Source organism: Gasterosteus aculeatus, chromosome 21, assembly GCF_964276395.1.
Source record: "Gasterosteus aculeatus chromosome 21, fGasAcu3.hap1.1, whole genome shotgun sequence".
Classification (NCBI taxonomy): domain Eukaryota; kingdom Metazoa; phylum Chordata; class Actinopteri; order Perciformes; family Gasterosteidae; genus Gasterosteus; species Gasterosteus aculeatus.
In genome coordinates this window covers 1,025,013-1,049,941 of record NC_135708.1, presented here as the reverse complement: position 1 = coordinate 1,049,941, position 24,929 = coordinate 1,025,013, and the positions used below count along the sequence as shown (strand labels likewise).

Below are 24,929 nucleotides of genomic sequence, written 5' to 3'. Positions count from 1 at the left end.
TGGCACGCTAACGGGGGATGTACTAGGCCCAACCACGGCTGCAGCCTGTTCCAGGCGAAGCCTCTCATTGTCGACCTTCAACTGGGCGACTAAGTCCCTCAACTCTTGCAGCTCTTGCTCCATACTTACCCCGACCGTTTAAGGGGGGGAATCCTACCGTTATGAGACGGGGGTGAAGAGAGGGCACCGGCTGCTGTTTTGCCTATGACACACACAAAAACAAAGAAAACAACAAAAAAGAAACAAACGAAATACTGGACCACAAACGAGCAGATAAACAGAAAAAACAAAAACAAAAAGCAAATCCAACTGAACACACGTCTTGGCTTTTGAAATTTGCAAAGTCCTGCCAGCAACGCCAATTTGTGGCAGCACGAGATTACATAATCGCGCCAATTTATGGCGATTTAACTACAGTGCCACCTTGTGGCAGAACAGGGACCAGCAACGCCACCCTGGGAATTTCACCCGGGGAATACTAACTAATAAGGTCACGCAGGTAAGTATCACAAAAGATGCCAAAGACGTGGTTCAATGTACAAAAAGGGGTTATAAGTTTATTACTAAAAATACGAGGATCCATAAAACAATTTAAAACACTCTCACAATTTCCACAACAAAAGGGGAATTAATGGGGGTAATAATGGTCAAAATAATAAACAAAATAATGAACGCTGAGGCTTACCAGTGGTTGTGGAGGGGACACGAGGGCAGCGGGGGAGATTTCAAGAGAAGACACCCGTGAACACAAAAACAAAATAGTGAGCACAGCAAAACAAATGAAAACGAAAGACCACAGCAAACGAGCGAAGGGACACCACCACCCGGACACCACACCACCGGGACACCACACCACCACCTTCGGCGTTCAGCTCTGAAAAAGAATAAAAAAAACAACAAAACGTTAAACACGCGTACATACAACCGGGGTCACTCACCCGGTTATTGTGGTGGAAGATTTTGCACAGACAATCGTTAAGTAAGAATCAAAGGCTCTGAGTCAAGTATGTCTTTTCTCCGTTTATTTCCTTGCAAGGGAAAAAGGGTCACAACAGCTACGTGGTCAGTAGACTGTCAAGAACCTCCTTTTTTTCCTCTCAACACATCGAGGCAGTTCTTATACCTAAACTTAGATATCGGTGGCGTCAACAGAGACCGTTAACCATCTTGTTGAGTCTCTACAGCCAGGGTACTGGGAACACCTCGTCCATGTGAGACACGTCAGTTCTTTGACCGTATCCTTGCTCTCCCAACATGCTTAAACAAAGGTGGTCATAGACATAACAAACACTTTGTTCAATCTCTACAGCTATGACGCTGGAAACATCTAATCCAAGAGGGAGACATCAGTTTTTATGTCAGGGCCTTTGTGACCTAAGCACTTGCAACTAATAAACTGGTTATACAAATGAAGCATTTAAAAGGGTCACATATCATTTTCCCATTACATTCCACTCTTTTGATTACATAATAATCACAAACTATGCAATCAATTTAGAATGTCTACTATAAAAATTTACCATCTGATATCTACCACATCAAATATCACAAAACATGAACATCCGGACATCGCTCACAAAACTTTTCCTGCCACAGAACAAAAACTCCCTAAAAAAACCCTCCGAAATGGGAAAATAGGAAGAAATCTGTTAGGAGAAGATAAAGACTGGAAACCTTCTCACAGGATTTGAGCGTTACACCCCAGATGTCATGTGTACAGTATTGAAATAAAAAAGAAAGGAGAACATGTTTAAATCACAGTACCAGAACTTGTTCCCCTTTCACACAAAACAGATATAGAATATTGTGGAAAGGTCATTATATCAATCATATTTACGTTACATACTAATAAATGCAGGGATAAAAGCTGTTTTTGTGAGAATGTTATTTCTCATTGTTTTAGCAAGCTACTGTGAAACCAAAAACATTTAGAACACCAGGAATGCACACAGACAGTGTGTCACTATGTCACTATGCGTACGTGTCGAGGTCGTAAGTGTTCAGCTCGTCAAGGGAGTCCGAGTCACTGTTGGGGTTATTGTCAGAGTCATTCCATGATAAGAGAGAACCACTCTTTAGATAGCTGATTACAAAATCTAAAAAAACCGTAGTGACACAAACGACTACTGTGTCTATGTGGAGGGGTCCTGGCCGTGTTCTTCTTCTTGTGTTGGTCCGCAGGTACACGTTGGGATGTGGAGTCTGCCAACCCTCTTTCTTGTGAGGCATCCGCGTTGTAGACAGTCAACACAGATCACAATGCACTGTGTGTCTGTCGGTCAACTGCCCGTCCGTGGTCACTGGATCGGTGGTGTCGGTTGATTGACACTTGTTGTGGAGGTAGGGTCGCCTGAGCCCACTGCTGGTACTGGATCTGGAACCTTCTTGCAATGGGATGCGTGGACCCAAGTTGCTCTTTCAGCTACCTTGACCGCTGTTTGGGTGACCAGGAGAATCTGGAATGGACCCTGCCACCGTTTAGCTTTCCAACTTTTCCTCCTGAAGTCCTTTACCACCACGAAGTCACCTGGTTGCAGTCGGTGTAGTGGACCCGTTGCTTCTCTTGGAAGTGCAGCTACAACCTGTTTTCTTACATCAGACAAAGTGGAAGACAGTCGAATGCAATAGGTTAACATGTCATTCTCGCACATTGTGGTGGAAGGGAGTGGTGTTCCTGGAGCTTCCACACCTATATGGGGAGGAACTGCGAAAAGGATTTCAAATGGGTTTAGGTTGCTGCGTGTTCGTTTCCTCATCCGCATGTACATCAGAACCAAGGGCAGTGCTTTTGTCCACGGTAGACCTGTGTCTGTGCAACATTTGGCCAGTTTTGTTTTCAATGTTCCATTTTCTCTCTCTACCGCTCCCCCACTAGATGGGTGGTATGCGCAGTGTGTTTTTAAGTCAATACCCAGGTATGCACTTAATTCTGTGATCGCTTGGTTGACAAAATGTGAACCATTGTCGCTAGAAATTTTGCTTGGGATTCCCCAGCGGGGAATGATCTCTGAAATCAAGGCTTTAGCCACTGTGGAGGCTGTCTGCTTACTGGAGGGAAACACCTCAACCCATTTGGACCACATGTCTACCATTACAAGACAGTGTTTCTTACCTTCCGATGGGGAGAGTTCCACAAAATCCATCATTACATGTTCAAATGGTCTTGCAGGCGGTGGATGTGCTGCATGATGTGACACCTGTACTGAACGACCTACATTGTGAGTTGCACCTGTTATGCATGCTTGGCAGAACCTTTGTGCGTAAGCTGCAAAACCTTTTGTGAACCATGTTGCACCAATGATACTTAACATTCCCCCTTTTGACACATGGTCTAACCCATGAGTCAATCTCGCATAGTGAGGGAAGAAATGTTTAGGTAAGCATGGATTACCATTTGGACCATACCAGATGCCGTCTATGAATTTGGAGCCTGAGGAGGACCAAAAACGTCTCTCATCTGAAGTAGAGAGGGACTGCACGGCTGCAAGAGAGGAGGGAAGAGAACACATGGCAGGAACTGGGCGTGATGGTTTGGGAAGAGGACGTCTAGCAGCCGCTTTTGCAGCTAAGTCTGCTCGCTCATTCCCCTTTGCGATGTCGCCTGTGCCGGATGTGTGCGCTGCACATTTACAAACGGCAATAGCTGTGGGCAACAAAATGGCATCCAATAGTTCTGCTATCAGAGTGTGGTGTAACACTGGTTTGCCATCCGATTTGAGAAAATTTCTGTGTCTCCACAGCGCGCCGAAATCATGAACCACGCCAAAAGCGTATCTGGAATCAGTGTGAATGGTTGTCGTTTTATCCTTAGCTAGTTTACAAGCTTCTGTTAGTGCGATTAATTCTGCTGCTTGGGCTGAGAGGTGACATGGAAGAGGGCCGGAACACAGAACAGCTGAGTCTGAAACAACAGAGAAACCCACAAGATTAGAACCAGTCAGGGGATCCCGTGTAGCAGATCCGTCAACATACATTACCATGTCACTGTTGAGCAGAGGTGTATCTGCGAGGTCTGGTCGAGGTGTGCACTGAGCTTCCAGCTCAGCCAAACAATTATGCTCCTCTCCATCCTCCGGAGTGGGGAGAAGAGATGCAGGATTGAGGACATTGCAGCGTTTTACTGTAACATTCGGCATGTCTAGGAGACATGTGTGATATCGAAGGTAACGCGCTGCAGATAAATGAGACGACTTCTGTTCGAGAAGAATCAGTGAAACCGAATGTGGAACCAATAATGTTAGCGTAGCATAGCCTACAATGTCACGAGAGGCTGTAAGAGCCTTTTCAGCAGCTGCCACAGCTCGAAGGCACTGTGGTAAGCCTGCTGCTACGGGATCGAGTTTTGCGGAGAAATAAGCTACCGGTCGTAGTTTATCGCCATGGGATTGTAGGAGCACTGATGTCATACATCCAGAACGTTCGTCAACGGTTTGTGTGAACGGTTTGTGAGGATCAGGAAGACCCAAAGTCGGAAGAACTTGTAACGCGCATTTCATGTCCGTGAAAGCTTGAGAGGCTGCAGGGAGCCACTGAATTTTATCATGCGCGCTGAGATTTTTCCCATGTATCAATGAGGACAGAGGTTGCTCGAGTTGGGAGTAATTTGGAATAAATGACCTACAGTAGGAACACATTCCCAAAAATGACATCATCTGTTTCTTGGTTTGTGGTTTTGGAAGTGTTACAATTGAGGCGATGCGTTTTGGTGATAGTGTCTTCCCTTCACCGGAAATGTTATGGCCTAGGAAATGAACGTTTTGTGAAACAAACTGTAGTTTGGATAGGCTGGCCTTGTGTCCTTCCGCTGCTAAGTGTTGAAGCAATTTGAGTGTGTCCTGTTCACACTGCTTTTGTGTTGGAGCTGCAATTAAACAGTCATCAACATACTGCAAAAGAGCTGTTCCTGGAGACAAAGTGAGGCTCTCCAAACTTTCCCTGAGTGCCTCGTTGTAGATCGTAGGTGATTCTGTGTAGCCCTGACACAAGCGTGTGAAAGTGTAAGGCTTGCCATTGAAATTAAACGCAAACCAAAACTGACTGTCAATGTCCACAGGGACACTGAAAAAAGCATTTGAGAGGTCAACCACGGAAAACCATCGAGCATCAGGTGGAACCTGTGCCATAATGGTGTACGGGTTGGGAACATTTGGGGCTCGTGCGTGGACGGCTGCATTAACGGCTTTTAGGTCCTGCACGAAGCGCCACTCAGTTGGTTTGCCTGCATCTCTGATCTTTTTAACTGGAAAAATAGGTGTTCTTACCGGCGAGTCAGGACATGGAACAATGACTCCGGCCTTTAAGAGGGAGTTGAACACCGGTGTTATACCGTCAATGGCCTCTTGGCGCAGTGGGTATTGATGTTTGTGGGGACGGAAGTCTGATCGAGGAGTGATGACCACAGGTTGACATTTTTTGATGAGTCCCACGTCATATTTATGCGCTGCCCACAAGGTGTCTGGGACAGAACTGAGGGCAGGAGAAATAGAGGAGACATTAGTCAAAAATGTATCAGTGTGTGTGTCAGAAAATATGTTATTTTCATCTATGACATAAACAGATCTGAGAGCAGGTGTGCAAAATGCGAATGGCTGTTTAAAGAAGCCTGTCGACGGAGAGCGCATCACAAGTGGATCTGGTGTAGCCTCCCAATCTGTCAATGCCTCGCACGCTGCGACAAAGGGTCCCAAATCTCTCCATTGGTCTGTTGCTGCTTTAGACAAGGAGATGTGTGGGAAAGAAGAGTCCACATTAAAGAGGTGCTGCTGAGAGGGGGTGAGAGAAACGGAAACAGCACATTTAAGTGTGGACCAAAACAATGTCATACATGCAATTTGATCATTCAGATCCTGTAGAAATAATGCATCATATTGCTTATCTGGCCCATGTGACACATGAGCTGTGCAGTGGAGATATGAAGCATCCATGCACTCTGCCTCAGGCTGGACGCGTGATGCTGCCAGGTGGGACACTTCTGATTGTGAGTCAACCGGAAGCCACCACTGGTACACAAACATTGGATCACATATAACTGTCTTTGCCATCTGGTCAATGGCTCTGCATCTCACCACTTGCAACCCTGTAGGAGTGGAGATGAGGCTAATGCCGAAAGAACACATGAGGTCTCTGCCCATTAGATTAATGGGACAGCAAGAGGACAGCAAAAAGGAATGTTTTACTGTGATGTCTGGTTCAGGGTCAGTTGAGTCAGTGTGTGTACTGGTCATAGGTGCCGTAAATCTCTCTACAATAGTCATCCCTGAAGCTCCTTGTGAGAAAACCTGTTTTCCACTAAGTTTCTGACCTGGAAAATACTTTTGTTGTATTACAGAATGTGTAGCCCCCGAATCAACCAAAAACGATAAAAGTTTCCCTTGAATTTTCACCATAGTGGTGGGCATATTTTCAAATGATTTTCCTGAAAACTTTGCGTATGTGTGTTTAAGTGAAAGCTTTTGTTGTGTTCTCAATTACTCTGTGATGTCCACGAGAGCTTGTTGTTGCTCCAGTGTGTGTGTGTGAGTGTGAGTGTGCGTGCAGGGAGTTAGTGCAGAAAGCGTTTCTTCATTGCAGGCTGCGGTGTGTGTGTGTTTTACTTCCCTTATCATGTGAGGCCTCAGCGTGGTTGCCGTCTCCCCCTCACATGCAGCCTCCTCCCCCTCCGCCTCACGTCAATCGGATTGTGCGTTGCCACCCCTTCCTCGTCTGGCCAGTCCACGCCCCCATCCTCTACGAGGTGCATTTTGTGGACATTCTCTGTGCCAATGTCCCCGCTGCCTGCTTGGTATTGTTGATGGGAGTCATATCCACTTTGTCAGGGAACAAAGTCTTTATGCCGTCGTTCAAAGCCGTGAGTGCGTCTCTGTACGGCTTATTTTGATTTGAACTCCATTCAACGTCTGCCGCACTGGTGTCTCCTGCAACCAGCTGGTTGAGCTTCTGGTAGTGAGTCGGACCCACGTGACTCATTAGAACACGTCGAATTTCAGCAAAGTTGGGCAGGAATTGCTTACAGAAGTCCATGAATGCTTCAGCAAACAGTCTTCCCGAGTGCTGTATCGGCGGGAGATGAGCCATTGCAGCTCTAATGTCCGTATCAGTCCAAGGCCGTAAAACAAGTATGGGACCTGAGTGTCCTGGTACTTGAATCATTGGGGTTTGGAGCACAGATTTTGCATCCGGGGGAACTCCCTCTGGGTCGAAGGAGGGGGAAAAAACATCTGATGTAGATGGTTGCTCTGCAATCAGTTTGTTGATGGCAGAAGTGTCCCCTCCGGTTGCTCCTGGAGAGCGAGTGGGGAGAGCAGCCTGTCTCTTTTCCTCCTCTTCGCCGAGGAGTCGTTCCTGTGCTGCTTTCACTGCCGCTTCCTTTTCCTCCCTCTGCCGGGTGTAGTGAACTTTGATATGTGCTCCTGCAGACGAAGGTTGCTGGTTCGCAGGTGAAGCAGGGTACGGTGGTGGGCATGTGTTGAGGAGAGGGCCGCCAGCCCCTGTGAGACTCGGATACAAGGGAGAAGAAGCACATCGGTCATTTTGTTCAATAACATTTGGATCTGGTTTTTCAACCGATGTGGTTTTTGCGCATGTCAATTCGTTAGCCATTTGTTTCCTTTCTCTACATTCACATTCATCCTTCCACCATTTTAACCATTTACTTTGTTTCTCAATGTCCTCCAAGTCTTTGCCTTTTATCACCCTCTGAGTTTTTATACCCTTCTCTTTTCCCTCTAAGCCTGTTCGTAACATGTTCAGTTTTATTCTACTGAAAGAACCATTTGCAGGGAACCCAAAATCTTTTGACCACTCGGGCAAAAACTCTAGAGATTGATGTCCATATTTCCTTCTCATCAGATCCACAATGGGTCCCTCCGGAGAACCCATTTCCTTTTTACCTTTACCGTGTACACCACCCATCTTTCAGGCGTGGTGAAGTATACTTTTTATTCCTTAAAATATAGTCGTCACTATAAGTCTTGATTTTCTTTTACGTAGGAAAAATACAAGTTAAAACCCAACCAGAACTATTGGTTAATAAATATAGGTCAAGGGCGCAAATATCTGTTTTCAGATTACTGTCCGAAAATCCCGATATTGTTCCTGTCTTCCTGTTAGGTCAAGGGCTGGGATTTTGCGATTTCAGTGAACTCCCAAAATCCCTCCTGTCTTCCCCTTCGGTCAAGGGTCACAATTGTCAATTGCCCCTGTCTTCCCCTTTGGTCAAGGGTCACAATTATGCGTTTTCAGAGTGTTAGTCTGAATACAATCGTAATACGCAAATTGCTCCCTGTCTTCCCCCTTGGTCAAGGGTCACAATTATGCGATTTTCAGATAGTTAGTCTGAATACAATCGTAAATGCGCACATTGCTCCCTGTCTTCCTCAGTAAAAAGTTGGATGCTGATGAACCGGAAATACTGTACAATTACTCTTATAATTTTATACACATTTTTCAAATAACCGGATAAAAAGACAAGTTATCATCATTAGAAGCCCAATCAAATAACCGAAATTTGGATTTTCTAAGAAGAGAGAAAAAATCATTTTTTTAAAATCCCAAAGTACTAAATACCCTTCTTTGTAATCTGTTACCACCCGTTATAATTCAGAAAGCCCCGTTTGAAAATCAGAATATCAACTTCTTACCCGATTCGTGTGAAAATCTTCCTCATCGGATCGTGTTGAAGCCAATCAGGTCTCTTTTGGTCGCCGGTCCCCTCTCTCTGAGTGTGATGAGGTATAGGGCAGAATCACGTTTGGTGGATCCTGAAGTGGCCACTTCCCGGACGTCCTCGGAGTCCCGACGGAGCTTCAAACGATCCCACTTCTGACACCAAATTGTGGTGGAAGATTTTGCACAGACAATCGTTAAGTAAGAATCAAAGGCTCTGAGTCAAGTATGTCTTTTCTCCGTTTATTTCCTTGCAAGGGAAAAAGGGTCACAACAGCTACGTGGTCAGTAGACTGTCAAGAACCTCCTTTTTTTCCTCTCAACACATCGAGGCAGTTCTTATACCTAAACTTAGATATCGGTGGCGTCAACAGAGACCGTTAACCATCTTGTTGAGTCTCTACAGCCAGGGTACTGGGAACACCTCGTCCATGTGAGACACGTCAGTTCTTTGACCGTATCCTTGCTCTCCCAACATGCTTAAACAAAGGTGGTCATAGACATAACAAACACTTTGTTCAATCTCTACAGCTATGACGCTGGAAACATCTAATCCAAGAGGGAGACATCAGTTTTTATGTCAGGGCCTTTGTGACCTAAGCACTTGCAACTAATAAACTGGTTATACAAATGAAGCATTTAAAAGGGTCACATATCATTTTCCCATTACATTATAAAGAAACAAAAAATACAGAACAAACTAAACAATAAAGGGAACAAGATAACTCCGTCGTCCCAATAAGTCAAGGGGAAGATCGAACGTCACGCTAAAATTCTTCATCCGGGTAAAGCCGTCCGAGCCAAACGGTGTAGGCGGTCCGGCCCAAAACAATTGAGGCAACGCAGTCCAAAAAAACACATGTACGCAAACCGAGGTAGAAGGCAAAACAGCAGCTAGTTGGACTGCTAACGGTGGCCAAGATCCACCGGTACGACCGCCCAGTCCCAATTGAACAAGTTACTGTCGTCACCGTGAAGGAGACAGCTCGGGCGATCACGCTGCTCGGCAAGCTTCGTGGCGGTCGCTCTGTGTTAGGGAGCTACGCGGCTCCGACAGCCGGGGATCTGTAGCAGCGCCGAACAACCATGCAGGGTGAATGACGCGGAAGACTGACACAGTTCCGTCACCTGGCCAAGAGGGCGATAGGAGGGAGGAGACTACTGTGGTTTGTTTATACCGGTCCCTGCGCTCTGATCGGTCCCGCGGGCATCCGGTGATTAGGAGTCTACTCCTACTGCTACACCAGCATCATTTCTGCCAGTTGAGCGCATTGCTACAAGATGTGTGGTTAATACATCCTCTGTGCATTTAAGTAAGACCAAAGAAAAGGTCACTGTAGTCCTGCCACTATGCACTGTAGTTGAGCTCTAGGAGACTGATCTCTGCAGACCCCACATGCTGATTCAAATGTTGTTTGCATGGAATTACATTTTATCTTGATTAAAAATCTTTTAAAGAAGTTATTTTGTGTATCTTTTTTACATAACATTTGCCATTGCTAATGGCGTACACAGTAATCTAGCATATTTGAATTAAATAAATCAATTCAAGCCAAAATGTAAGAGTCTATAATTAGGCTACTGAGCCTGATCTATTTGTACCAGCGATTTTCTTACCTTTTAAAAAAAAATGTCAACTGGGCTAAAACTCCCTCTGCGAGCCTGATTTGCATTTGTATAGCTCACAGCATTTATTTACATGTCAAAGCCTCCCCTAGAATTAGGAGGAGGGGGGTCATGGGGGCACAACTGCCAAAGGAGGCCCACGTCAATTTCTGACAATTTACGGCAGTTTTCGGCGTTGCCCGCAAATTGCCGCAAACCTGAAATTCCACGACAATTTACAGTGCCGCATACTGCAGAAAATCCCACTTTTCATGCAGTGTTTGGTTTTATTATTTAAATGTACATTGATGAAATTAACGTATAATACTGTACATATTATTCTGTATATAGTAGGCTTTCCTATTGTTTTTCCTGTTCAGTAATATTCTCATTTTGTGTCACTGCTGAATCTTCTCTCCTGATATTGTCTGAAATCATCTTGTCTAAATAACTCATTACAATGTTAACATTGAGTATTTTGTGGTTATATGATAATCAAATGTTTACATCTGATCTCCATCAGTTTACTGTAAAGATCCTGTAGTTGTACACAATGTGTCAGAAAACAGCTGGCTCTGCTAATTGTATTTAAAAACTTTGATGTGATTTATGATGTAGAGAGAGAATGTAGAATAGGAGATGATAACAAGAACTGTGCCAGTGGGCCTCCAGCAAAGTGCCTGTGACAGAGCCAGTGATGAGGTGGCGTGACAGGAAATCAGCTACGCTCATCAACGGCCTCACATGTGGATATCAGGACAGCATGAAGCCTGTAGAGCTAAACACACATATCTACCCACTACAGCTGTGGTCAAACGTTTACATACACTTATAAAGAACATGATGTCATGGCTCTCCTTGAGTTTCCCCTTATTCCTACAAGTCTGATTTTCCTCTGATAGAAGAATCTGTTCCAATCACTCTGTCACAAAAACATTCATGAGGTTTGGTTCTTTTAGGACTTAATTATGGGTTAACAGAGAACATGACAGAATCCGCTGGGTCATAAATATACATACAGCAGTGATAATATTTGTCCTTTGGCCATTTTCACTTCTATTAGGCGCTTTTGGTGGCCGTCCACAAGCTTCTCGTTGAATCTTTGACCGCTCCTCTGGACAACAGAATTGGTGCTGTTCAGTTAAATGTGAAGGCTCTCTGACATGGACTTGTTTCTTCAGCATTGTTCACATCCACCAGCACCAGATCCATTGGCAGCATAATACTACCACCACCGTGCTTGGCGGTAGACATGGGGGGTATTCCAGAAAGGAGGTTCAACAAACTCTGAGTCTATCCCTGAACTCCGAGTTGACTTACTCGGAGTATCCGCTTCCAGAACAGCTGACCTGTGTTAGTTCAATGGACTCCTTGAATGTTCACCTTGAGTTAAGTGCGTGCATGGCGATTATAAAAAGCCATCATCAATGGAGCCCCGATAGCACGAGTCACCACGAGTCACCATGACAACAGTAAATAAAAGCTATTTCACTGCGATGGAGTTGGAGGTCCTTCTGCAGGCCTACGGTGAGCATGAGCATGTATTTCACAGCTGCAGCAGCGAAGGAGAGAGAGACTGCGTGGGGAAAAATTGCTGCCCGAGTCAACGCGTAAGTTTGAATGTACTGTTCCATTGACATAACATTTAACCGTAAGATCGTCGCAGCCTATAGTTATGAATATAAGTAGGAATGAAATCTGATTTTCATTTAAGTGCAATCCAACAGGGGGAAAAGGACCTGGAAGCAGCTAAAAATGAGATATAAAAACATAGTTAAAAAGGCATGGCATATATTGCTATGATTGCACCTCACTTTGATTTGAATTCATTTTTCAGTTCATTCATTTTTTGGTTACGTCTTACCACAGAACTTTCCTCCAGAAGGTCTCATCTTGGTCCACGTGATCAGCAGCAAGCAGCTTTTGGAGCAAGAGCTTCCTTCCTGCACGGCAGCCTCTCAGTCCATGGAGATGCCAAACACGACTGTGGACATGGACACTGTGTTCCAGCAGCTTCTACTTCTTGGCAGATCTGCATTTTGGTGGTTCTCTGTTGACTCTTCCCCCTCCTGACCAATGTTCTCTCAGCAGCAGGTGATAGCTTGTGTTTTCTTCCTGATGGTGACAAAACAGCGTCGTGCACTTTATACTTACAAACTACTGTTTGCACTGTTGCTCTTGGGACCTGCAGCTGCTTTGAAATGGCTCCAAGTCACTTTCCAGACTTGTTCAAGTCGATGATTCGCTTTGTCAGATCCATGCTGAGCTCCTTTGACTTTCCCATTGTAGCGTTTGTGGGCGTTTGTATCCAATGAGCTCTATTTAAATGCCTCAGAGTCACCAGCTGTAGTCACTCATAAGCACTCACAAGAGGTTAAGAGGCCATGAAGCTCATTGCATTGACACAACGTTCTAAGGCACCAAAACTGCTAATTCATGTTGCTGTATGTATATTTTACACCCAGCAGATTTGATCACTTTTATTTATATATATATTTCTGTCCAACACACACTTTCAATACTCCACTTTGTGAGGAGATAAACTCCACCCTGTTATCAAATGTGTGCTTGTGCTTTGTGTGTTTTTGTTGGTGACTTAAGTGTGATATTTGGTGCAGAATGAAAGCTTCAAGTTGCACCTGAAGTAGCGAGCTCAGTAGTTTGTGTTGTTGTGAGACGGCTCTGCGTGAAGGTTAATAAGGTTAATAAAGCAACTTATTCATTACTCATTTCTTTATTTACTCACTTCCTTCTTCAACATGCTGCACCACCAATGTTTCCTCTGTGCTATTGACACAGCAACAGGGCTGTAGAATAAATACAGATATTATGGAGGAAATAGTACAAAAGTCAATAGTACAGCATCTTTAAAAAGGATCAGAGTATTTCATGTCAAAAGAAATAATACAGCGTGTTGAAATCATCTTTATTTGATGGCCTGTTTAAACATGTACAGTTGTTTCCAATAAAAGTCATTTATTAACATTAGAGCCAAACAATTCTATTTCTGTTAAAGTAACACATGGAGTAAATGTTGTAAATGACATTATAGGGAATAAAAACACAAGTAACGCATATTCAATATTTCCTTGAGAGGTTTGCTGAACCATTAAAAAGCTTCTTGTTCAAAACAAACCTGATTATGTGAAATTAGATTTGATTTCACTCAACAGATTTAGAAAGATTTGAAGTTAAAATGGGCTCAAAAAGAATTACACATTCATATTTTCCTTCTTCACCTTGTTTTTATTATTGCTGATGAAGCGCACACACACATAAGGACACATTTGTCTCATATGGGGGGACAGATGAAAGAGCGTCTTATAAAATGTCTTCTTGAACACATAAAGATGAAGATTAAAGCCTAATTAGGAGCCAATATCTAAATGATCATCTATTGATTGAAGGAGCACAGCAGCATTAAGCTGAGCTCTTTCACACTTCCATCTGAGTCCCAGAGAGCTGTGGACCCCCCAGAGTCCAGACCAGCTCAGGTACCCCTCACCTGCTCCACCTGCATCTACACCCACATGAACCACCATCAGCTGTACAGACTGAACTATGTGGTGAGCAGAGAGGAAGGTTCTCCACCAGGAGGAGACTCTCCCTCCTGAAGAGGACACAGAGACACTGAGGAACCAGGAGACCATAAACTGAACCCAGGATAAAGAGGTTCAGTGAATGTGGTGCTGAAGGTGTGGAGGTGGATCAGTGTGTCAGAGGAGACTCTGTAGAAGGACAGAGAGCCAGCAGGACAGTCCACATACACTGCTACTCTATGAGAGGAGGAGGAGGAGGAGGAGGAGGAGGAGGAGGAGGAGGAGGGTGTTTCTGTCTCATTGTGACGGACAGAGTAACCTCCATAAGAGCATCTCAGACTCCAGGACTGATCATTGTATCCAAACACACAGTCTAAACTGTTTCCTTTCCTCCTGATTCCTCTGTAACTCACTGATACATCAACTCCTCCTCTCCACTCGACCTCCCAGTAACAGCGACCAGTCAGACCAGTTCTACACAGCAGCTGAAGCCAGATGTCAAATCTGTCTGGATGATCAGGATGTGACTGATCCTCCATCACACGTGTCACCTTCCTGTTGTTGACAGACAGTTTGAGGTATTTGTTTACTGTGTTTGTGTCGATTGTGAGTTGACAGGAATCTGATGAGAGAACAAGACACAATACAGCTGCAGTTATTAATCATGTGTTCATCTACTGACACGTTGATGATGACGTCACAGAGGTGAATGAGTGATGTCACAGTGTGAAGATGGTTGAATCTTCATGAATCAAAGCACACTTACACTTCCTCAGACCTGGTCTCAACCATCGGACTCCATCAGGCTCCACCCTGAAAGGAGGAGGGGGGTCAGAGCAGCATGGAGACATGGACATTACATCACTCTCACACACAGCTTTGTCCTTCATGTCCACATGGAGCACCTCTTCTTCTACCACTACTTACAGACGACCACAGACTGTCAGTCAGGCGTCACACAGCGACGAGGTGCTGGAATATATTCATGAAGAAGATGAATGGATAACAAATAAGAAATGGACCTGTCACTGTACTTTCACCAGATGTGAATTCAAACGGGAGAAATGACGTCATGCTACAGATCAAGCTTCATGGGACGTGTGCAAAGGAACATTCACATTAAACTGTTTCATAAAGATAAAGCAGATACAGACCATTCAGTATTCACACAATGTGCATGTTTCCATGTTGTCCCCATTTGTGGACAATGTCTCTCCCTGTGGTTCGCTGGAGTCCCAAAACTTTACAAATGGCTTTGTCACCTTTTCCACACTGATGGATCTCAATGACTTTGTTCCTCATTTGTTCCTGAATGTCTTTGGATCGCAGCCTGATGTCTCGCTTGTGAGGATCTTGTGGTCTACTTCACTTTGTCAGGCAGCTCCTATTTAAGTGATTTCTAGATTGAGAACGGCTGTGGCTGGAGAAATGGAACTGGGCTTTCCAAAGATGTGATGAACCTCACTTCATTTATGTTTTCATCACTTTTTCACACAGGGCCATTTAGGTTTGGATTCTTTTCTCCCCTTAATGATAAAAACTGCATTTTGTGTTTACTTGCGTTATCTGTGTCTAATATTTACATTAGTTTGATGATCTGAAACATTTAAGTGTGACATGCAGGCATGAAAACGGGTCACGGGTGAAAAAGGTGAGACGGATGTTTCCCCTCTAGGGGTTTTCAGCTGGTTTTGTCCCAGGGACCAACATTCTGAATAGAAAGTCACTGGCCTGTAACCGCCCCCCCACATATTCCGCCTGTAGCACTTGTCAGTGGAATCTCTTCCATATTCTTCTGGATATTCAAGTGACTGAATGTCTTCAGCTGGACGCATCGGTCTTAATGTGCCGGTAATGATGGTAAATGATGCTTGTAGCTGGTTGTCATCTACGCTCCACTACGGTTACATAAAGGTGGCGTTTGTGTTTTCACAACGTTTTATCTCATAATTTAGACTTTCTATCCCCTTTCTTCAGTGCGGAAATGGGCTTCTATAGTTGTGTGAATGCATCACTCCAGCCAATCCAAAGACGGGGTTTGTAACCAATCAGGTGTAGAGACCATGTGACTGGCTCCGCCCCCTTACTGTCAGAAAGAACAACAGCGAGCGCGTAGAAAACTCCTTCGAGCGCGAGCAGAGATTCTCCTCGCGAGCAACGAAGGTCACGTTCAAAAGTCCGTCTCACCAGAGATATTTATTTATTTATTTGTTTGTTTGCTCGCGGATGTTTGATTTACGCATCAACCTGATTTGCGCTCTGGAATTTTGGCAGTGATTTGCTGCCATACCCCCCCCCCTCAAAAAAAGGTGAGGGATTTTCATGCCTGAACATAAAAGAAATGAGGAATCAGGAAGGCAGCAAACACTTTATCACACAACTGTAACACATAAAAGCAGAAGCCATTTTCCAGTGAGGCTGAATGAGGCGAGTCGGAGGACGTCCACGTTGTCCCATTGATCAGGTGGACTGCAGTGTCTCCCCGTTGTACTACTTCATGGGGGGGCACCCCTGTTATAATGATGGAAACACTGAACTGGCTTCGGTCGCTTATCAAAACATCGGCCAAATAAGCCGTTTTTCAGACTTTATGAGCAAATACAGAATCCCTTTGTGTTCATTTCTAAAGCCGCATAAAGACACACGTGACTTTATTTAAGGCGCTGCGCTACTTGCAAGTCGCTGTGTTGTGGCAGATTCTCCATAAAGGTAGAAAACAACAAACTCATGGTCATGAAGGTCCTCATGTAACGTTACATGGAATCTGCATGAGGAGGAGGAGGAGGGTCCATGTCGCTAAATACCAACTGAGATCGGCTTGTGGCTTCTGACAAAGGATCCTTCCACCGACCACTTTTCACACCCGCCGTCGCTCTGATCTGCAGGCGCATGGCGGAGAAAACCAATCGGGTGTCTGGATGCTAAATGTTCATACTTCTGTTGGGCCTCCACCCTGCTAATGAACCTCACCACGTGTTTCTTCACTGAGGACAAAGGAAGAACACAAACATATAGGGGTCCCCCGTGGCCTGATGCCAGGGGCTGATAACAGGACCCCTGCAGCTCTCCAGACCCCCTTGGCCATAAAAAGAGGACGTACCAAAGAACACCGAGCGCTCCCATTGGCCGAGGACAGTGACATTTATTTATGGACCTCAAGTTCATAAGAAGAGATTGCGCCAAAGGATCGATCTCTTTCGCCTGACTTCCCGTTAGTGACAGATCGAGACAACACAACGTTGTTTGGTTTCTTTTCTTTCCCTCCAATTCCCAAGTTTCAGTCTTAATCTCGCTGGACGAACTCAAGACTCGCGCTCCACTACGTCCCGCTTCCTTTTCCCTTTTGATTTCATTCCTGTTGACTCCAGAGGAGCGGAGAGACAGCTGCTCTCTGACCCCCCGCCGCCTCTTTTCCCAACGAGAAGTTCGGACCCCACGGCCGAAATCGCCTTCATCCACTGAGTTTCCCTACGCGGAGCTCAACTGTCCTCTGTCAGCTGGAAGCTGATGACCAACGCCCATCAAACAGTAACACTGGTTTTCTGGGCAAACTAATTTAGCGTGTTGATATGAACTTGATGTTTATTTGATTTGTTCAGTCATAACGTGGTACGATAGAGTCCGGATCAACGAATCCGCCACCTTTGATTTATGTTTGAATGTGTACCTGCAAATGTCGTAATGTCCCCTGTTGATCTGATGCTGTGATAGGTTTGCTGTAAGAGAGTGAAAGCGCCGACTGTGTTACGCTGTTGAATGATTTCATGGTCAGAATAGTTCCTTATTTTCTTTTCTTTTCCCGGGTCTCCGCCGTGAGATCCGTTTGCCTGTGGTTTCATTTCGTATCGCCAGCCACATCGTTGGTTCTGTAACTGCACACACATGGATCCGACCATCCTGATTCACGTTGCTGATCTACGTTCCGCTGGTCGCGGGACAGAATCTCCTCGCGCCGCGTCTAAGTATCCCCCCCCCTCCTTCGTCCAAGCCATAGTCCCTAGCAACAGATGGCGTTGCCATAGCAGTGCGACTGTAGTCTTCCTCGTTGCTTTAATACAGGGGTGTCCAAAGTACGGCCCGCGGGCCAACTGCGGCCCGGGATCCATTTTTTATTGGCTCGCAGCAAATCATAGAAATAGAATGGAATGTGGCCCACACATGAAACTTGCCCTTGACTGTATTGTAGTTCTTAGTTTGACCAGTAGGTGGAGCTACTCACTAGCTGCAGTCCTAATGCAGCTTTTCCATAAAAAAAAATGTTTAGATAAAAAATTTCCGCGACGACAAAATGGCAGAAGCAAAGAAACGCAAGATAGCAAGTGAATGCAGAACATTTCAAACACGGTGGGAAAATGAATATTTCTTCAAAGAAGTTAAGGAGAAGTGTGTCTGTTTGATTTGCAATGAAACGGTTGCAGTGATGAAAGAGTCCAATGTACGACGACACTACGAAACCAAGCATCCGACCTTCACGTCCTACACTGCTGCTGAGCGAGAGGACAAAGTCCAGCACATGGCAGCTAACCTGCAGGCTCAACAACAGTACTTTTACCCTGCTAACAACACACAAGAAAACGCTACAATAGCTAGCTATGAGGTAGCTCAACTCATAAAGCTTTCTCAGACGGTGACTTGGTTAAACAGTGCCTCATTAAAGTCGCTGGAATAATGTGCCCGGAAAAGATGCAGGAATTCAACAACATGAGCATGTCCACAAACACAATTGTGCGTTGAATGGAAGACTTGTCAGCTAACATACAGAACCAAGTGTCACATAAAGCTTGTGCTTTTGACTTTTACTCCATTGCATGTGATGAAAGATGCAACAGACGCCGCACAACTGTTCCTTTCTTTGCGGGGAGTTGACGATAACTTTTGCATCACGGAGGATCTGCTTGATCTTCGGAGTCTAAAGGGCACAACAACGGGTGAGGACATTTTTGAAGCCGCGTCAGGTGCAATTGACAAGATGGAACTTAAATGGGACGAGCTGTGTGGAGTTGCAACGGACGGGGCTCCCGCTATGACAGGCGAGCGCAAAGGAATGGCATCTATGGTGTGCGCCAAGGTGCCAGAGAGTGGAGGCGAGGCGGTAAAATTGCACTGTATCATCCACCAAGAAGCGCTCTGTGCCAAGACAGTCCAGCTTGGCGATGTGATGACCACAGTTGTGAAAACTGTCAACATAATTCGAGCACGAGGGCTCTACCACAGAGAACTAAGCTTTCCTATCTGATGTCGATGCTGAATACGGGGACGTACTCTATCATTGTGACGTGCGCTAGCTTAGTCGCGGCTCCGTGCTGAAGCGGTTTTATTCCCTTATTGCCTTTCTAGTTGATCTTACTGGTCATCTGAACTCACTGAACAAGAGCCTACAAGGCAAAGACCAGCTTGTACCACAACTTTCTGTGCGAAGCTTCGTCTTTTTGAGACACAACTACGCAACTTCAACCTTGCGCACTTCCCTACGCTGTCCGAAATCAAACGTGCTCATCCAAAGGCCGACCTCTCTGCTAAAAAGGGGAAATATGTTTCTGTGATCACAACTCTTATGACACAATTCAATCAGCGCTTCCAAGATGTTTCTGTCATTGAGAAAGAAATCAAGCTGTTCTCAACTCCCTTCCTGCTGGATGCAGAAGAAGTGGAAGAGAGTCTGCAATTAGAACTCATCGAGATGCAGCTCCTCTCCCTACCCGACTTCTACCGGAGCTTGGAAAAGGCCAAGTTTCCTCTGATGCGACGCCACGCAAAAAGAATGACCAGTCTGTTTGGCACAACATACATATGCGAGCAAACATTTTCTCTGTGAACTCTGAACAAAAGCAGATTGAGAACCTAAATGAGCGACAGCCATCTCTGTGATGTCCTTCACATCTCAACCAGCAAACTTACTCGTGACCTGCCAGTCGTCCTTCAGTCCAGAGCAGCATCACTGCTCCCATTAAGTGCAACACTGTTCCCATTGTAGGCGAGTTCAAATATATTACACAGTATTCATGTGTTCAAAAGCCCAATTACTTAATAAATGCAGTCAATTAAAGTTGATAACATTTTCTAAAACACGTTAGCTGATAAATGATTTGCATAAGTACGTTAAATAAAGCCTTCCCTCTTTATACAGGGCTGTGAAGGGGGTCCCCATCCTGACGAAGAAGCAATCTGAGGATGAGCTGCCAACCCTTTTTGTAAAAAAAATGAAAACCCATTAATGGAGACATGTGATGTATGCAGTTTTTTCTGTCAGTATAATAAATTATCAAGCATCATTTACCTACATTTGATTGAATGATTTGTATTACTGTTAATACACTAGAGGTGATATACCTTAACTTTAGTGAGCGGCTCAACCTTTTGCATATTTTTCTGTCTGTGGCCCTCAGTGAAAAAAGTTTGGACCCCCCTGCTTTAATACGTGGAACACTTCCTGCATTTCGCTCTCGCTCGCCCCTCGCGTCCAGTAGTCGTATTACACTGTTTAACGTTCCCGTCTTCCTCGGTGGTTTGATTTAACGGTCTCACTTCCGCCCCGCTGCTCTCGCTCGCCCCCTAGTGTGATAACCGGCACTCCGCTTGTTGTTGCGCGCAATCGCACCGCCGTTACTTCCCTGCACCCCCCTCGTCTCCCCCCTCTCTCTCTCTCACCCCCCTCTGTGCTCACACACACACACACACACACACACACACACACACACACACACACACGTTTTGATTGCTTGTTTAGTGAGTAGGTTTAAAATAAGTGTTATGGGGATTGTTGGTTGCAGTTATAGGTGATCTTGATCGGTGTTCCTGTGAGTTAATAAACCCTGTTATACTTTAAAGAACCGTTTTCCTGTGTTTACTTGTGCATTTATATGGTGGTGACCGTTGACATACATCGCCAGTGCTCAAACTTAACTCCTTCCAACATCTTCACCCTCAAGGAGTGAATATCAATTATGAGACTTGATTTATAGTTTTGGTTATTGGTCCCTGTTAGCTCAGGGTGGTGCCCCGTTATTTATTCATTCTGAGAAGTATCTTGGTGATTATTAATAATTCTGTTAATGTCCATAAGTTAGTTCCTCATTTGCTAGTAACCTAATACGACCCCCTAGCCGCTCCCAACACTTCTCATCCAACCACAATCACATTCACTCCATCCGGATGGAAACATTTATCTGGATAGGGTGTTTTTGGTATGTTCTGTTCATTTCTACGATATAGTTGATACTAATTCCAGGTCCACCATCAGCTGTTGGTTCTTTACTGAGCGTCTGTGGCCGACTGTCACCTGTAGCTTCAACAAGTTCACTCTTATCATCCAGGGAACCGTCTCTAAGTGCAAAGCACCAAAAGCAGGTGAAGCTGAACTCCTTTAAAACACCAAACGTTCCTCCTGTGATGATCCATCAAGATGCTTTGAACAGATTGTTTCTCTGACTGTTTGTCTCTTAATAATAATGTCTGGACTAAAGGACAAACACACACTGGAGGCAGAGGACCAGCATCTAAACATCCAAGTGTTGTTTGAGTTGTTAAGAGCCCACAAACCTGCAGCGTGACCACGTTGACTCATATCAACCCACCATGATGCCGTCAACGTGTCAGGAGACACCGTCCTCTCTTATAACGTGGAGACAAGACAAAGCTCCAGAGAAACAAGGTTTTCATCACCTTCCTCCCTGTTCAGGCTCATCCTGGCTACTGTTCCTCACTACTTCTGTCTGTGTTGATGGTCTCATGTGGGACACAAACAGTTTGATGAGTCTCTGGTAGTTTGAGGTCAGCTTGGTGTGTCAGGGTCTTATTAACCAGGCTGGCAGTGGGACAGAGAAAAGGTTTCCAGCTCTACCTCCTCTACCAGACTGATGGTCTGTGGCTGCAGCCTCTTCATACCTGAGAGTCTCTAGTCTCCAGTGAGTATCCTCCAGTCCAGCAGACAGCAGCTTCACTCCTGAGTCTCCTGGATGATTGTAGCTCAGGTCCAGCTCTCTCAGATGGGAGGGGTTGGAGCTCAGAGCTGAGGCCAGAGAAGCACAGCCTTCCTCTGTGATCAGACAGCCTGACAGCCTGCAGACACACAGAATAAGACACATGTCACATGATCTGAGGGAGCTGTGAGGGCTGGAAGGTCACTGCAGTACTGAGATACTATCAGGTACAGAGGGGTCACATTAACATGGTTACTGACTGGTTTCCAGTCACAACACCCACTAATGTACATCAACAACCTGATAACATTACCACTAACTCCATAATGTCAAATATTTACATTATATTGAAAATAAACACATTTTATGTAAATAGTTGGAAAATACACATTTCATTCAAATCATGGAAGCAGAAAGAATCTTATGAAGGTCAGAAATGTACCATGGATCTAAATAAAGACACCAAGTGGACTTTAATTGAATCCTGACCTGAGAGTCTCCAGTTCACAGTGTGGACTCTTTAATCCAGCAGACAGCAGCTTCACTCCTGAATCCTGCAGATGGTTGTTACTCAGATCCAGCTCTCTCAGACTAGAGGACTGGGAGCTGAGAACTGAGGACAGAGCGTCACAGCTTCTCTCTGAGAGGTTACAGCCACTCAGTCTGAAGAGAGGGATGAAGAAGAAGCAGTAAGTATAAAAGATGGCAGCATGTTTAAGTTCTGATGTATGAATTAACTCTCTCTGTACTTACAGAACTTTGTTGGAGGCTTTGACCACTGGCAGCAGCCTTAGAAGAGCCTCCTCTGAAGCAGAGTATTTCTTCAGGTCAAACACCTCCAGATCTTCTTCGGATGACAGTAAGATGAAGACCAGAGCGGACCACTGAGCAGGAGACAGTTCTTTTGTGGAGAGACGTCCTGATCGTTGGATCTCCTCCACTAGAGAAACATCATTCAGTTCATTCAGACAGTGGAACAGATTGATGCTTTTCTCTGGAGACACATTCTTACTGATCTTCTTCTTGATGTACTGGACTGTTCTCTGATTGGTCTGTGAGCGACTTCCTGTCTGTGTCAGCAGACCTCGTAGGAGAGTCTGATTAGTCTCCAGGGAAAGACCCAGGAGGAAGCGGAGGAACAAGTCCAGGTGTCCATTAGGACTCTTTAAGGCCTTGTCAACAGCACTCTGGTAGAGACGCTTTGGTTCAGGTTTGACTCTAAAGACTTTAGACACCAGTGAGTTTTTTTGTTCTTCTGACAGCAGATTGACACCAGAGCTGAAGAAGGTCAGATGGACATGAAGAGCAGCCAGAAACTCCTGAACACTCAGATGGACGAAGCAGAACACATTGTCCTGGTACAGTCCTCTCTCCTCTCTAAAGATCTGAGTGAACACTCCTGAGTACACTGAGGCTGCTCTGATATCGATGCCACACTCTGTCAGGTCAGATTCATAGAAGATCAGGTTGCCTTTCTGCAACTGATCAAAGGCCAGTTTTCCCAGAGACTCGATCATCTTCCTGCTCTCTGGACTCCAGTGTGGATCCGTCTCAGCTCCTCCATCGTACTTGACCTTCTTCACTTTGGACTGAACCACCAGGAAGTGGATGTACATCTCAGTCAGGGTCTTGGGCAGCTCTCCTCCCTCTCTGGTATTCAACACGTCCTCCAGAACTGTAGCAGTGATCCAGCAGAAGACTGGGATGTGGCACATGATGTGGAGGCTTCGTGAGGTCTTGATGTGGGAGATGATGCTGCTGGCCTGCTCCTCATCTCTGAACCTCTTCCTGAAGTACTCCTCCTTCTGGGGGTCAGTGAACCCTCTGACCTCTGTCACCATGCCAACACACTCGGGAGGGATCTGATTGGCTGCTGCAGGTCGTGTGGTGATCCAGAGGCGAGCAGAGGGAAGCAGCTTCCCCCTGATGAGGTTTGTGAGGAGCACATCCACTGAGGCCGACTCTGTGACATCAGTCAGGATCTCATTGTTGTGGAAGTCCAGAGGAAGTCGACACTCATCCAGACCGTCAAAGATGAACGCAACCTGGAACTCTTCAAACCTGCAGATTCCTGCTGCTCTGGTTTTACTGAAGAAGTGATGAACAAGTTCCACCAAGCTGAACTTCTTCTCTCTCAGCACATTCAGCTCTCTGAAGGTGAATGGAAATGTGAACTGTATGTCCTGGTGGTCTTTGTCTTCAGCCCAGTCCAGAGTGAACTTCTGTGTTAAGACTGTTTTCCCAATGCCAGCCACTCCCTTAGTCATCACTGTTCTGATTGGTTCCTCTCCTCCAGCTGAGGCTTTGAGGAGGTCTTCTTGTCTGATGGTTGTTTCTGGTCTGGCTGGTTTCCTGGATGCTGTTTCAATCTGTCTGACCTCATGTTCTTCATTGACCTCTGCAGTCCCTCCTTCTGTGATGTAGAGCTCTGTGTAGATCTCATTCAGAAGGGTTGGGTTTCCTGCTTTAGCGATCCCCTCAAACATACACTGGAACTTCTTCTTCAGGTTGGATTTGAGTTCACGCTGACAAACTGCAGCATGAAGTCCTGAATGAAGACAACAAAGAAGATCAATGAGTCAAAGAATATGTTTCAACATGTCCTTTCCTCAGAGAATGACTATGAATATATTTTGTCCATCTCTGAAAACATTAGTGAAGGTCTCATGTATCAGCATGGTAAGTCTGTAGAGAAATCCTCTTACTGCTCTGCAGACGCTCAGCCAGCTCCTCCTGCTTCATTCTCCTCAGAAAGTGCACTGAGATCTTCACAAAGGCCTCTCTGCTCCTCCCCTGCTCTTCATCCAGCTCCTCCTCATCCTCCTTCTCTAAGCATTCTGGGTAATCTGAACTCACAACCTTCTGGATCTTCTTCAGCTCGTTCTTCACAAAAGTGAGGATGTTCTCCTCCAGCAGCTGGAACAGAACATTCTATGAATGACACCAACTAGAACATGGAAGCCACCATCAGGTCCATGTTGGACAGACGGACAATCCACTGGTCTACAAAGTGCAGCATGGAGATGATGGTGAACTGAGAGATGTTAAAGTAGTTGTACATGTACACACCATGAAGATGGAGTCCAGGTGTGTTTGATGCTGCTGGGCAGACGGACCTGTGGGAACCTCTGAGCTCTCCTGGTCCTCTCTGTGGAGGAACATGAACCATCATCTCACATGGTGTTTGGACCATCAACACCAA

At 45.3% G+C, this 24,929-nt stretch overlaps 1 protein-coding gene and 2 long non-coding RNA genes across 5 annotated transcripts in view; 1 reads left to right on the top strand and 2 right to left on the bottom strand.

Moving 5' to 3' along the window:
* LOC144390398 (uncharacterized) overlaps positions 1-24,929 on the top strand; it is a 158,659-nt gene that overhangs the window by 98,005 nt on the left and 35,725 nt on the right. The gene's annotated exons all lie outside the window — the stretch shown is intronic.
* The window catches only part of LOC120813096 (protein NLRC3-like), a 159,886-nt gene that overhangs the window by 127,903 nt on the left and 7,054 nt on the right, over positions 1-24,929 (bottom strand). The window lies entirely within an intron of this gene.
* Positions 1,001-9,311, bottom strand: LOC144390333 (uncharacterized). Its single transcript, XR_013454354.1, has 3 exons — positions 8,640-9,311; positions 3,392-7,495; positions 1,001-2,589 (listed from the first exon to the last, which is right to left on the bottom strand). It is a non-coding gene; the product is annotated as an uncharacterized LOC144390333 (long non-coding RNA).